This window comes from Myodes glareolus, chromosome 1 (assembly GCF_982192425.1).
Source record: "Myodes glareolus chromosome 1, mMyoGla1.1, whole genome shotgun sequence".
NCBI lineage: Eukaryota > Metazoa > Chordata > Mammalia > Rodentia > Cricetidae > Myodes > Myodes glareolus.
In genome coordinates, this window is record NC_142026.1 from 3,547,392 (window position 1) to 3,559,424 (window position 12,033).

The following is a 12,033-nucleotide window of genomic DNA, read 5'->3' on the forward strand; positions in this document are numbered from 1 at the left end:
GCTCTTATATCCTAAACTAACCCATTCCCATCAATCTGTGCATCACCATGAGGTCGTGGCCTACCAGCAAAGTTTTGGCAGGCTCCAGTGGAGGCTTCTGTTTCCAGCAGTGGCTACATGGCTTCTCATTGACTCTGCCTTCTTCCTCCCAGCATTCAGTTTAGTTTTCCCGCTTAGCTCTACTCTGCCCTATCACAGGCCAAAAAGCAACTTCTTTATTCATTACCAATAAAAGCAACACATATACAGAAGGACCTCCCACATCAGGGGTTGAGACAGATGCAGTCATAATTCCTGTCAGTATTTGTGGAGTAAGTAAGGAAAAATTGGGAAACCTTTCCTGTGTGGAATGGACATGGATGACAATGGTTTCAACCTGGAGTGGAGTGGTGGTATCGATTCCACTCTGGATTTGAGAAGATGGAGACCGGGGTGTATGTGATATGTGTGGGCACTGAACAGGTGTGAGAGCTGACCATGGGGAGCAGAGTGAGGGAAATATCACAAAGGAGTTATGGAGTGAGAACCCACGAAAGTCTAATAACCAGTTTATTAAGTGGTGCAATAAAAAGGCAAACTCACAGATACAGAAAAAATCAGATGCTGCCACTGATCCAGCTGCCTTTATCCAGCTGTTCTGCCCATGGGAGAAGAGTACCAATTGCAAGCCGTTGCTCCGCCATCTGCTTCACTCTGACCACCCAAGAGAGCATGAGAGCAAGAGAGAGCTTGTGACCCTTTCCCTCGGCTTTTAAGCTGTAACTTAGGCAGACAAGACCACACCCTAGGGCTTCCTTCCTCCAAAAGTAATCTGCTAAGTGGATTGAAATCCAACCACACCTCCCTTTTTTTGATGATTAAGAAGATTCTGATCTTAACATAAAATTGTATACAATAGGAACAACTATCAAGTATTGTGCAGAAGAAAGGAAAGGTAATAACATAAACAAAAATGAAACTACAACCAACAAAGCTGCTGAATACTTTTGCCTGGACCAAGCTGAGTGGCAGTGACCACATTTGTGCCAACATGGGTGTTCACAATCCATGCTTGAGAAGACATGGTTTAACCATGGTGTGATGGCTGTGTTGAAGGGATTCATATGACAGCATGGATTTCCTGGAGTCCTCAACCTGAGTGTCCCCCAGAACATGTGAAGGAAGGGAAGTTTGGCATAGTATTTCTATATATGTCAGACTTGAATTCAGAGTCATGCAGAAGGTCCTAGATTTTGTCACATTGGAGACTAGCTTGGGGAAGGCCTTCTGGATCCTCACTAACTGATGGGTAAGAGAAGGGATGGGGTAAAGTCCAGGCAGGGTGATTTGGAAGTGTATTTGATTGAAATTCTTGTGTTTTTTTTTTTGTTGTTGTTTATTCAAGTATCCGAAAACACTCTTTCCACTTCCTCCCCTCCTCCCAATACCCTCCCGCTCCCCCCACTCCCTCTCCTCCTCCCTCACCATTCCCAAGAGCAGTCAGGGTTTCCTGTCCTGTGGGGAATCCAAGTTCCTCACTCCTCCCTCCGGGTCCAGGAAGGTGAGCATCCAAACAGACCAGGATCCCAAAAAGCCAGTCCTTGCAGACGAAACAAGACCCAGTGCCATTGTCAATGGCTTCTCAGTCTTCATTTGGACCTCGGGGGCTCAGTCAGTCCCCATGTCAGCCACATTCAGAGAATCCGGTTTGATCAAATGCTCGTTCAGTCCCAGTCCAACTGGCCTTGGTGAGCTCTCATTCGATCAGTCCCCTTGTATCAGTGGGTGAATGCACCCTTCGCGGTCTTGACTTCCAGTGCTCCAATGTGAGTCTCCGTCTCTATCTCCATCCATCGTCAGAAGAAGGCCCCTCTGATTTTGCTTTCCTTGCTCACGATCTCCCTCCCTCTGCTTCTCATTTGGACCTAGGGAGTTAAGTCCAGTGTTCCAATATGTGTCTCTGTCTCTATCTCCATCCATCGCCATATGAAGGTTCTGTGATGACATGCAAAATATTCGTCAGTATGGTTATGGGCCAAGGCCAGTTCAGGCACCCTCTCCTCTGCTGCCCAGAGTACAATCTGGGGACCTCTCCTTGGGCCTGGGAACCCCTCCAGAATCAAGTCTCTTGCAAACCCTAAAATGGCTCCCTTAGTTGAGATATAAACTTCCCTGCTCCCAGAACCATCCTTCCTCCCTCCCCCTTCCATTCCCCCAAGCCATCTCCAATCCTCCCCCTCTCGCCTCTTCCTAACCATCTTCCCCTACTTCCACCCCCCTACCCCCCATGCACCCGAGTTTGCCTGGCAATCTTGCCTAGTTCTAATATCCAGGAGGATAACTATATGATTTTCTTCAGGTTCACCTTCTTATTTAGCTTCTCTAGGATCACAAATTATAGGCTCAAAGACCTTTAACTATGGCTAGAATCCACTTATGAGTGAGAACATACCATATTCCTCTTTTTGGGTCTGGATTACCTCACTCAGTAAAGTATTTTCTATTTCCATCCATTTGCATGCAAAATTCAAGATGTCATTGTTTTTTACCGCTGAGTAGAACTCTAATGTGTATATGTTCCACACCTTTTTTAACCATTCTTCTATTGAGGGGCACCTAGGTTGTTTCCATGTTCTGGCTATTATAAATATGAACATAGTTGAACAAATACTTTTGTAGTATGATAGGGCATCTCTTGGGTATATTCCCAAGAGTGGAATTGCTGGGTCCTGAGGGAGGTTGACTCCCAGTTTCCTGAGAAACCGCCACACTGATTTCCACAGCGGCTGTACAAGATTGCATTCCCACCAACAATGGATGAGTGTTCCCCTCACTCCACATCCTCTCCAGCATAGGCTATCATTGGTGTTTTTGACTTTAGCTATTCTGACAGGTGTAAGATGGTATCTCAAAGTGGTTTTGATTTGCATTTCCCTGATCGCTAAGGAGGTTGAGCATGACCTTAAGTGTCTTCTGGCCATTCGAAGTTCATCTGTTGTGAATTCTCTGTTCAGTTCAGTACCCCGTTTTTTTAATTGGGTTAATTAGAGATTTAGTGTCTAGTTTCTTGAGTTCTTTGTATATTCTGGAGATCAGACCTTTGTCTGATGAGGGGTTGGTGAAGATCTTCTCCCAGTCCGAAGGTAGCCTTTTTGTCTTACTGACAGTGTCCTTTGCTTTACAGAAGCTTCTCAGTTTCAGCAGGTCCCATTTATTCATTGTTTCTCTTATTGTCTGTGCTACTGGGGTTCTACTTAGGAAGTGGCCTCCTGTGCCTATATCTTGTAGACTACTTCCCACTTTCTCTTCTATCAGGTTCAAAGTGGACAGATTAATGTTGATGTCTTTAATCCATTTGGACTTGAGTTTTGTGCATGGTGATAGATATGGATCTACTTTCATTCCTCTACAGGTTGACATCCAGTTATGCCAGCACCATTTGTTAAAGATGCTTTCCTTCTTCCATTGTATACCTTTAGCTCCCTTGTCGAATATTAGGTGTTCATAGGTTTGTGGGTTAATATCCGGGTCTTCTATTCGATTCCATAAGTCGACTTCTCTGTTCTTATGCCAATACCAAGCCGTTTTCAATACTGTAGCTCTGTAATAGAGTTTGAAGTCAGGGATGGTAAAGCCTCCAGAAGTTCCTTTATTGTATAAGATTGTTTTGGCTATCCTGGGTTTTTTGTTTTTCCATATAAACTTGATTATTGTTCTCTCAAGGTCTGTGAAGAAGTTTGATGGGATTTTGATGGGGATTGCATTGAATCTATAGATTGCTTTTGGTAGAATTGCCATTTTTACTATGTTGATTCTCCCAATCCAAGAGCAGGGGAGGTCTTTTCATTTTCTGGTATCCTCCTCAATTTCTTTCTTCAAAGACTTAAAGTTCTTGTCAAATAAGTCTTTCACTTCCTTGGTTAGAGTAACCCCAAGATATTTTATGCTATTTGTTGCTATCGTGAAAGGTGATATTTCTCTGATTTCCCTCTCTGCTTCTTTATCCTTTGTGTATAGGAGGGCAACTTATTTTTTGGAGTTGATCTTGTATCCTGTCACATTACTAAAGGTGTTTATCAGCTGTAGGAGTTCTTTGGTAGAGTTTTTAGGGTCGCTTATGTACACTATCATATTGTCAGCAAATAATGAAAGTTTAACTTCATCTTTTCCAATTCGAATCCCCTTGATCTCCTTATGTTGTCTTATTGCTATTGCTAGAACTTCAAGCACTATATTGAAGAGGTATGGAGAGAGTGGACAGCCTTGTCGTGTTCCTGATTTTAGTGGAAAGGCTTTGAGTTTCTCTCCATTCAATTTGATGTTAGCTGTCGGCTTGCTGTATATTGCTTTTATTATATTTTGGTATGATCCTTGTATCCCCAGTCTCTCCAATACCTTTATCATAAATGGGTGTTGAATTTTGTCAAATGCTTTTTCAGCATCCAATGAAATGATCATATGGTTTTTTTCTTTCAGTTTATTTATATGATGGATTACATTGATAGATTTGCATATGTTGAACCAGCTCTGCATCTCTGGGATGAAGCCTACTTGATCATAATAGATAATTTTTCTAATGTGTTCTTGGATTCGGTTTGCCAGTATTTTATTGAGAATTTTCACGTCGATGTTCATGAGTGAGATTGGCCTGTAATTCTCTTTCTTGGTTGTGTCTTTGTGTGGTTTTGGTATCAGGGTAACTGTAGCTTCATAAAAGGAGTTTGGCAATGACTCTTCTGTTTCTATATTGTGGAATACATTAAGGAGTATAGGTATTAGCTCTTCCTGGAAGTTCTGGTAGAATTCTGCATTGAAACCATCTGGTCCTGGGCTTTTTTTGGTAGGGAGATTTTTGATAACAGTTTCTAATTCTTCACGACTAACAGGTCTATTTAGATTGTTCACCTGTTCTTGGTTCAGCTTTGGTATATGGTACTTATCTAAAAAGATGTCCATTTCTTTTACATTTTCCAGCTTTGTGGCATATAAACTTTCGTAGTAAGATCTAATGATTCTCTGAATTTCCTCTGTGTCTGTGGTTATGTCCCCCTTTTCATTTCTGATCTTATTAATTTGCATGTTCTCTCTCTGCCGTTTGATTAGTTTGGAAAGGGGTTTGTCGATCTTGTTGATTTTCTCCAAGAACCAGCTTTTTGTTTCATTGATTTTTTGGATTGTTTTCTGTGTTTCTATTTTGTTGATTTCAGCCCTCAGTTTGATTATTTCCAGTCTTCTACGCCTCCTGGGTGAATCAGCTTCTTTTTTTTCTAGAGCTTTCAAGTGTGCTGTTAAGTCTCCAATGTGTGCTTTCTCCGTTTTCTTTAATTGTGCACTTAGTGCTATGAACTTTCCTCTTATCACTGCTTTCATAGTGTCCCATAGGTTTGAGTATGTTGTGTCTTTATATTCATTAAATTCAAGGAAGACTTTAATTTCTTTCTTTATTTCTTCCTTGACCCAGGGGTGATTTAATAGTTGACAGTTCAACTTCCATGAGTTTGATGGCTTCCTGGGGGTAGCATTGTTGTTGAATACTAACTTTAATCCATAATGATCTGACAAGACACAGGTGGTTACTAATATTTTTTTGTATCTGTGGAAGTTTGCTTTGTTACCAAGTATGTGGTCAATTTTTGAGAAGGTTCCATGGGCTGCAGAGAAGAAGGTATATTCTTTCCTATTTGGGTGGAATGTTCTGTAGATATCTGTTAAGTCCATTTGATTCAGTACCTCCAATAATTCTCTTATTTCTCTGTTGGGTTTCTGTCTGATTGATCTGTCAATTGGTGAGAGAAGTGTGTTGAAGTCTCCTACTATTTGTGTGTGTGGTTTGATGACTGCCATGAGTTCTAGAAGTGTTTCTTTTACATAAGTGGGTGCCTTTATATTAGGGGCATAGATATTCAGGATTGAGACTTCCTCCTGATGAATTGTCCCTGTTATGAGTATGAAATGTCCATCTCTATCTCTTCTGATAGATTTTAGTTTGAAGTCAACTTTGTTAGATATTAGAATGGCCACACCTGCTTGTTTCTTAGGTCCGTTTGCTTGGAAAACCTTTTCCCAGCCCTTTACTCTGAGTAGGTGTCTGTCTTTGTGGTTGAGGTGTGTTTCTTGTAAACAGCAGAATGTTGGATCCTGTTTTCGTATCCAATCTCTAAGTCTGTGCCTTTTTATAGGTGAATTGAGTCCATTGATATTAAGTGATATTAATGACCAGTGATTGTTGACTCCGGTCATTTTTTTGAGTAGTAGAGTGTATGTGTTTTCCTTCTTTGAGTTGTGCTTGTGAAGGGTCACTAGATGTCTGAGTTATTGTAGGCAGTGTTGGGAATGTTGGATTCCTTGGGTTGTGATTTGCCTTCTAATACTTTCTGTAAGGCTGGATTTGTAGCTACGTATTTCTTAAATTTGTTTTTATCCTGGAATATTTTGTTTTCTCCGTTGACAGTGAACAATAGCTTGGCTGGGTATAGTAGTCTGGGCTTGCATCCATGGTCTCTTAGTTTCTGCAGGACCTTCTGGCTTTCATGGTTTCCATGGTGTAAGTCTGATAGGTTTACCTTTATAAGTTACTTGATCTTTATCCTTTGCAGCTCTTAATATTCTTTCTTTAATCTGACTGCTTTGTGTTTTGATTATTGTATGGTGAGGTGATGTCTTTTTTTTTGATCCAGTCTATTCGGTGTTCTGTATGCTTCTTGAACCTTCATAGGGATATCGTTCTTTAGGTAGGGGAAGTTTTCTTCTATAATTTTGTTGAATATATTTTCTGGACCCTTGATCTGCAATTCTTCTCCTTCTTCAATTCCTATTATTCTTAGATTTGGTTTTTTTATTGTGTCCCACAGTTCCTGAATGTTTTGTGATGAGAATTTGTTGGATTTGCTGTTTTCTTTGGTCAGAGCGTTTAATTTCTCGATGGTGTCCTCAGAGTCTGAGATTCTTTCTTCTATCTCTTGTATTCTGTGGGTTATGCTTGTTTCTGAAGTTTCTGTTCGTTTACCTAGATTTTCCATAGCCAGCCGGCCCTTGGTTTGTGATTTCTTCATTGACTCCATTTCAGTTTTCAAATCTTGAACTGTTTCCATTACCTGTTTGATTGTTTTTTCTTGGTTTCCCAGAATTTCATTTATGGATTTACTCATTTCTTCAAACTTTTTGGTATATTTCTCTTCCATTTCTTTACTCATTTCCTCAATCTTTTTGTTATACTTATCTTCCATTTCTTTATGGCAGATTTTCACCTCCTGTTTAAGTTTCTCTATTATTTTCATAAAGAAGCGCTTAGAGTCAATTTCTTCTATTTCTTCTGGAGTAGGGTGTTCAATTCTTCTAGTTTCGTGCTCCCTGGATTCTGGGAGATGTCATGTTGCTTTTCAGGTTGTTGGGAGGAATTCTTGCATTGGCGCCTGCCCATCTCCTCCTCTCTGGATGAAACTCCTCAGCACTTTCTGGATAGAACTCCTCAACACTCTCTGGGTAGGATTCCTCAGCACTCTCTCGATAGAGCTCCTCAGCACTCTCTGGGTAGAACTCCTCAGCACTGCAACAGGGCTAGCTGGTCTTCCCAGGACCCAGGAGACAGGAGGGCGGCAGCAGTTGTGGCAGGGAGGGGTCCCGTGGAACACTGAAGACCCTGCCGCAGAAGCTGAGGGGGAAGGTGTTGTGCTCTCTTCTGGGACAGGCCTCTTAGGCGAGCACCCACTCACCTCACTGGGTAGAACTCCTCAACACTGCAACAGGGCTGGCTGGTCTTCCCAGGACCCAGGAGACAAAAGGGCGGCAGCAGTGGGGGCAGGGAGGGGTCCCGTGGAACACTGAAGACTCTGCCGCTGAAATTCTTGTTTTTAATGAGAAACAATGTTCATCTAAAATGCATCTGAGCCTTGAGATTTAGTCTTCTTTCGGACTACAACTCTGTCAGTACAACATGAACTTGATGGGTAGATGTCATAGCAGAAATTGGTGAAAAATACTCCAAAATCAGAGATTATTGATTCTTGATGACACTTAGAGACTCAGAAAGCAGGACTTGAGCTGAGCTCCATAAACCGGGGTACTATAATCTTCTAGGGATTTAGCATAGAGGTACTTGAGTGAGACTGGGTTTACCAAAGATCACTGGGCCATTAATCTTAGCCATGCCCCCCAAATGTCTCCATACATAACTGTGGGGAACCATGGATAACAATCACAGTTGGCACTCAAAACAACGATACATGCAGGAATCTTCATACTTCCTGTCTTTAGTAAGACCCAGCCCAAATGTCTATTACTCCTTTTGTAATTGCTACCAAGTCTTATTAACGTTTGGATGCTCCCTAGCAGGTAGCACTTCTTCCAGTTCTGTCTTTGTATCTAGATTATTCTCACTGTGGGCAACAAGAGAGTCTTCATTCCTGCTTATACAAATCTATAAGACAGTAAAAGACTGTTTCTATTTTTGCCAAATAATTTGCCCAACATTTCAAAGTTAGATTTGGATTCAAGTCAGTCCCACATTTGGATTCAGTGTCCCACATTGGAACACTGGACTTAACTCCCTAGGTCCAAACGAGAAGCAGAAGGAAAGAGAACGTGAGCAAAGAAGGCAAGATCAGAGGGAACCTTCATCCGACAATGAATGGCGATACAGATGGAGACCCACATTGGAGCACCGGTTGGAGTCCCCCAAGGTCCAAATGAGGAGCAGAAGGAGGAAGAACATGAAAAAGGAAATCAGGACCACGAGGGGTGCGATCACGCACTGATACAAGGGGACTGATCTAATGAGAGTTCACCAAGGCCAGTTGACTGGGACTGAGCGCGCACGTGATCCAGCCAGATTCTCTGAATGAGGCCGGATTTTTGAATGTGGCTGGCCCGGAGTCTTTCTGAAAAGCCATTGACAATGACACTGGGACTTGTTTCCTCTGCATATACTGGATTTCTGGGATCCAGTCTATTTGGATACTCACCTTCCTGGACCTGGAGGGAGGGGGGAGGAGCTTGAACTACCCACAGGGTGGGAGACCCTGACTGCTCTTGGGGATGGAGAGAGAGGAGGGGAGGGAGTGGGGAGAGTGGGAAGGGGTTGGGAGGAGGGGCGGAAATGGAGACTTTTGTATTTTAATAAACTTTGAGAAAAAAAAAGAAGCAATGAGAGCTCTTATCCTCCATCCCTAGGAGCTTGTAGGGTTAGTGTGAATCACCCATTTCTTAAATAAAGAACAGCACAGGAATTATCAATTAAAGAATGAATAAAATATAGCTCATTCGTACAATGCAATCATGTTCTATAAGAGAAGAAGACTGAAGCATTCAATAATAGAGTTGCGATTGGAAAACATTATGTCAAGTGAAAGAATCCTAACTTAAAAAACACTGAATGCAGTATGGTGCAATTCACAGGTTGGTCTAGAATGGGACTAAGGTGAAAAACCTATCACAGCAGTTGCTCTTTGGTGCAGAGAAGAGATGTGTTGTCAGGAATGAAGCATGAGGGAGCCCTCTGAAGCAATGATGCAGAATAAGATACAGAGATAAATGCATTCGTCAACTCAGTCAATGCATATTTAGCATCTCATTGCACCTAAAATTTGCATCAAAGCGAAAAAAGCTATAAACAAGCATTGACTGTGCTCTGTATGTACATTGGTAGAGGTAAAGAAAGTATACTGATATCTGCCATTTATGAACTGTATTAAAAACAGGATAGATTAGGTTGGCGCATGGCTAGGTAGAGGAATACGCACAGGTTGAAGATGTATGGAAAGCATAGAATCTAGGGGATAAATTTATAAACGTCTACTGTAAACAGTTGTTCAACTTTACTTTCAATATTTTATGGTAACTTCTTGAACAAAATCATGATATCACATCCAACTCTGCCTAATCTGTGAATGCTGATCTGATCTGCACGACCAGGTATAAAATCCTTGCCTTTGTATACCCAAAAAAGCCAAACACCAAAAGAAGAGTGGGACAATGCCTGAGCTACCCAGTGATGGAGGAGGGTCATCTGTCTATTGTGTTACTTTCATTGGTTAATAAAGAAACTGCCTTGGCTTGATAGGGCAGAAAATTAGGTAGGTGGAGTAAACAGAACAGAATGCTGGGAGGAAAAAGGCAGTGAGGCAGATGCCTGACTCTCCTCTCCGAGACAGCCGCAGGTTAGAATCCTCCCGGTAAGCCACCACCTCATGGTGCTATACAGATCATTAGAAATGGGTTAATCAACATGTGAGAGTTAGCCAATAAGAGGCTGAAACTAATGGGCCAAACAGTGTTTAAAAGAAAAAGAAAATCTGTGTTTGGTATTGCATCCTGTAGCACACTGACATAAGCTTAGACCAAGGTTGCTGCTTAATGAACATTGAACACATGAAGATGTAGCATGTCTGCTCTACTCTCAGAAATGTCCATCGTTTGCAGTGCATTACATATGCTCAGCTCAAATTAGTCATGATCACTCTGATGTTTGATAACTTTTCCCAACATTACCTTTGTTCAGTAGCAACTGAATTACTTCTGTCTAACTTGGCTGCCCAGCTTGCGAACTGTTTTAAGTTAGATGTTTGCTTTGCCCAGTGAAACTGAGAGAATTATTTTATAATCATGCTCTCCGGAAACAAAATAGTCATTGGAAAAATTTAATAAAAACATATGTGGTAGTAACAGAATTTTAAGTCATGAATTGGAAAATATGTGGCAAACTTTTATCTACTAATCTATATAGTACTTCACTTGTGGAAATTTTTTGATATTAAATTAGACCAAGACTGGTTTTTCTGTTTGAAGAAATAACAGGAACCAACCTTTAAACCATACAACCAAATGTACTGTCTAGTTTCTTTTATATAATATATAAAGTATATATCATATACATATATATATATATATTTCATATATATATGTTGTAAACATCATTACTTGCCTTGGATTTACAATAAAAAGAAATCTGTTAGTCCTGTTATTAAGTGCTGCACATTTGTAAGCTAGATTCTAAATTATATCAAGAGTGAATATAATAAGCATAAAGGTACAATGGATAAAGCTAACTTTCCATATACATACTCTATCATTTGGATGTTTTCTGGCCATGGATTTCCAAGTTTGTGCTTAGTTCCTTGAGAATTACTGGTCACCGATATTCCCATAGAATCTAGAAAGTAGCCACAGAACCATTGTTTTATTTGTCAAGGAGTTTATAATATGCCCAGAGCTGAAGGAAGGGGGCTGACTAAGATGATTCTGCCATATATGTTTCGGTGAAGTATCTGTGATTATACCTGTGAAGCTTCAAAGATAGTTGTGAAAGGCAAGGGGGACTAGTTATCCTTGTTTGGAGAGCTAAGGTCCCAAGTTTCCATTCTTGGATCTCTTCTAACAGCTTGGCAGAAGGGTGAGCCATTCTTGGATTAGGTACTGTTTAGCAGTCATGGCTGGTCTCTTGCCCAGCTGTTCCATCAACAGTGAACTCCCCACCCTTGGACACAGTCTTAAGTTGTCCTATAATAACATAATTTGTTGCTACTTCACTCCCACAGTTTATGTGCATTTATATTATTTCCCCAATACATAGTGAGCTCCTTCTACTCTATAGAGGCTGTGAGGAGTTTGGTTTGAGCTGGTCTCTATAGTGAGTGTGGGATTGTCTTGTTCAGTGCTCCATGCTTCAGTCTTCTCATATATAAAATGAGTCTGTATATTAAATATTAGGCTACTTAAAAAGCTTAGGATGAGTTGGCATGGTTTAGCTACTATAAGTTAAGTGTTACAGTCTACTTTATTTCTTTATAACAGTCTCATGGTACATGAGCTATGGTATGAGACTGAGACAGTTCTACTATTCTTCTGCTTGTCTTCCTTTCTTTAACCTTGACCTCATTTCTTTCAATAGAGAGTTGTTAGACAAACAAGTTCAATGCTAGTTAAAATGGAGATGGCTGTTAAACTTGGGCAACTGAGTTGCCTGAGATTTCCGATTGTCCTCCTTTTGCTCTTCCAATCTCCCCAGGTTCGGTTCTGTTCCTGAAAAACTGATTGAGATGAACTGTGTCACCTGTCTGT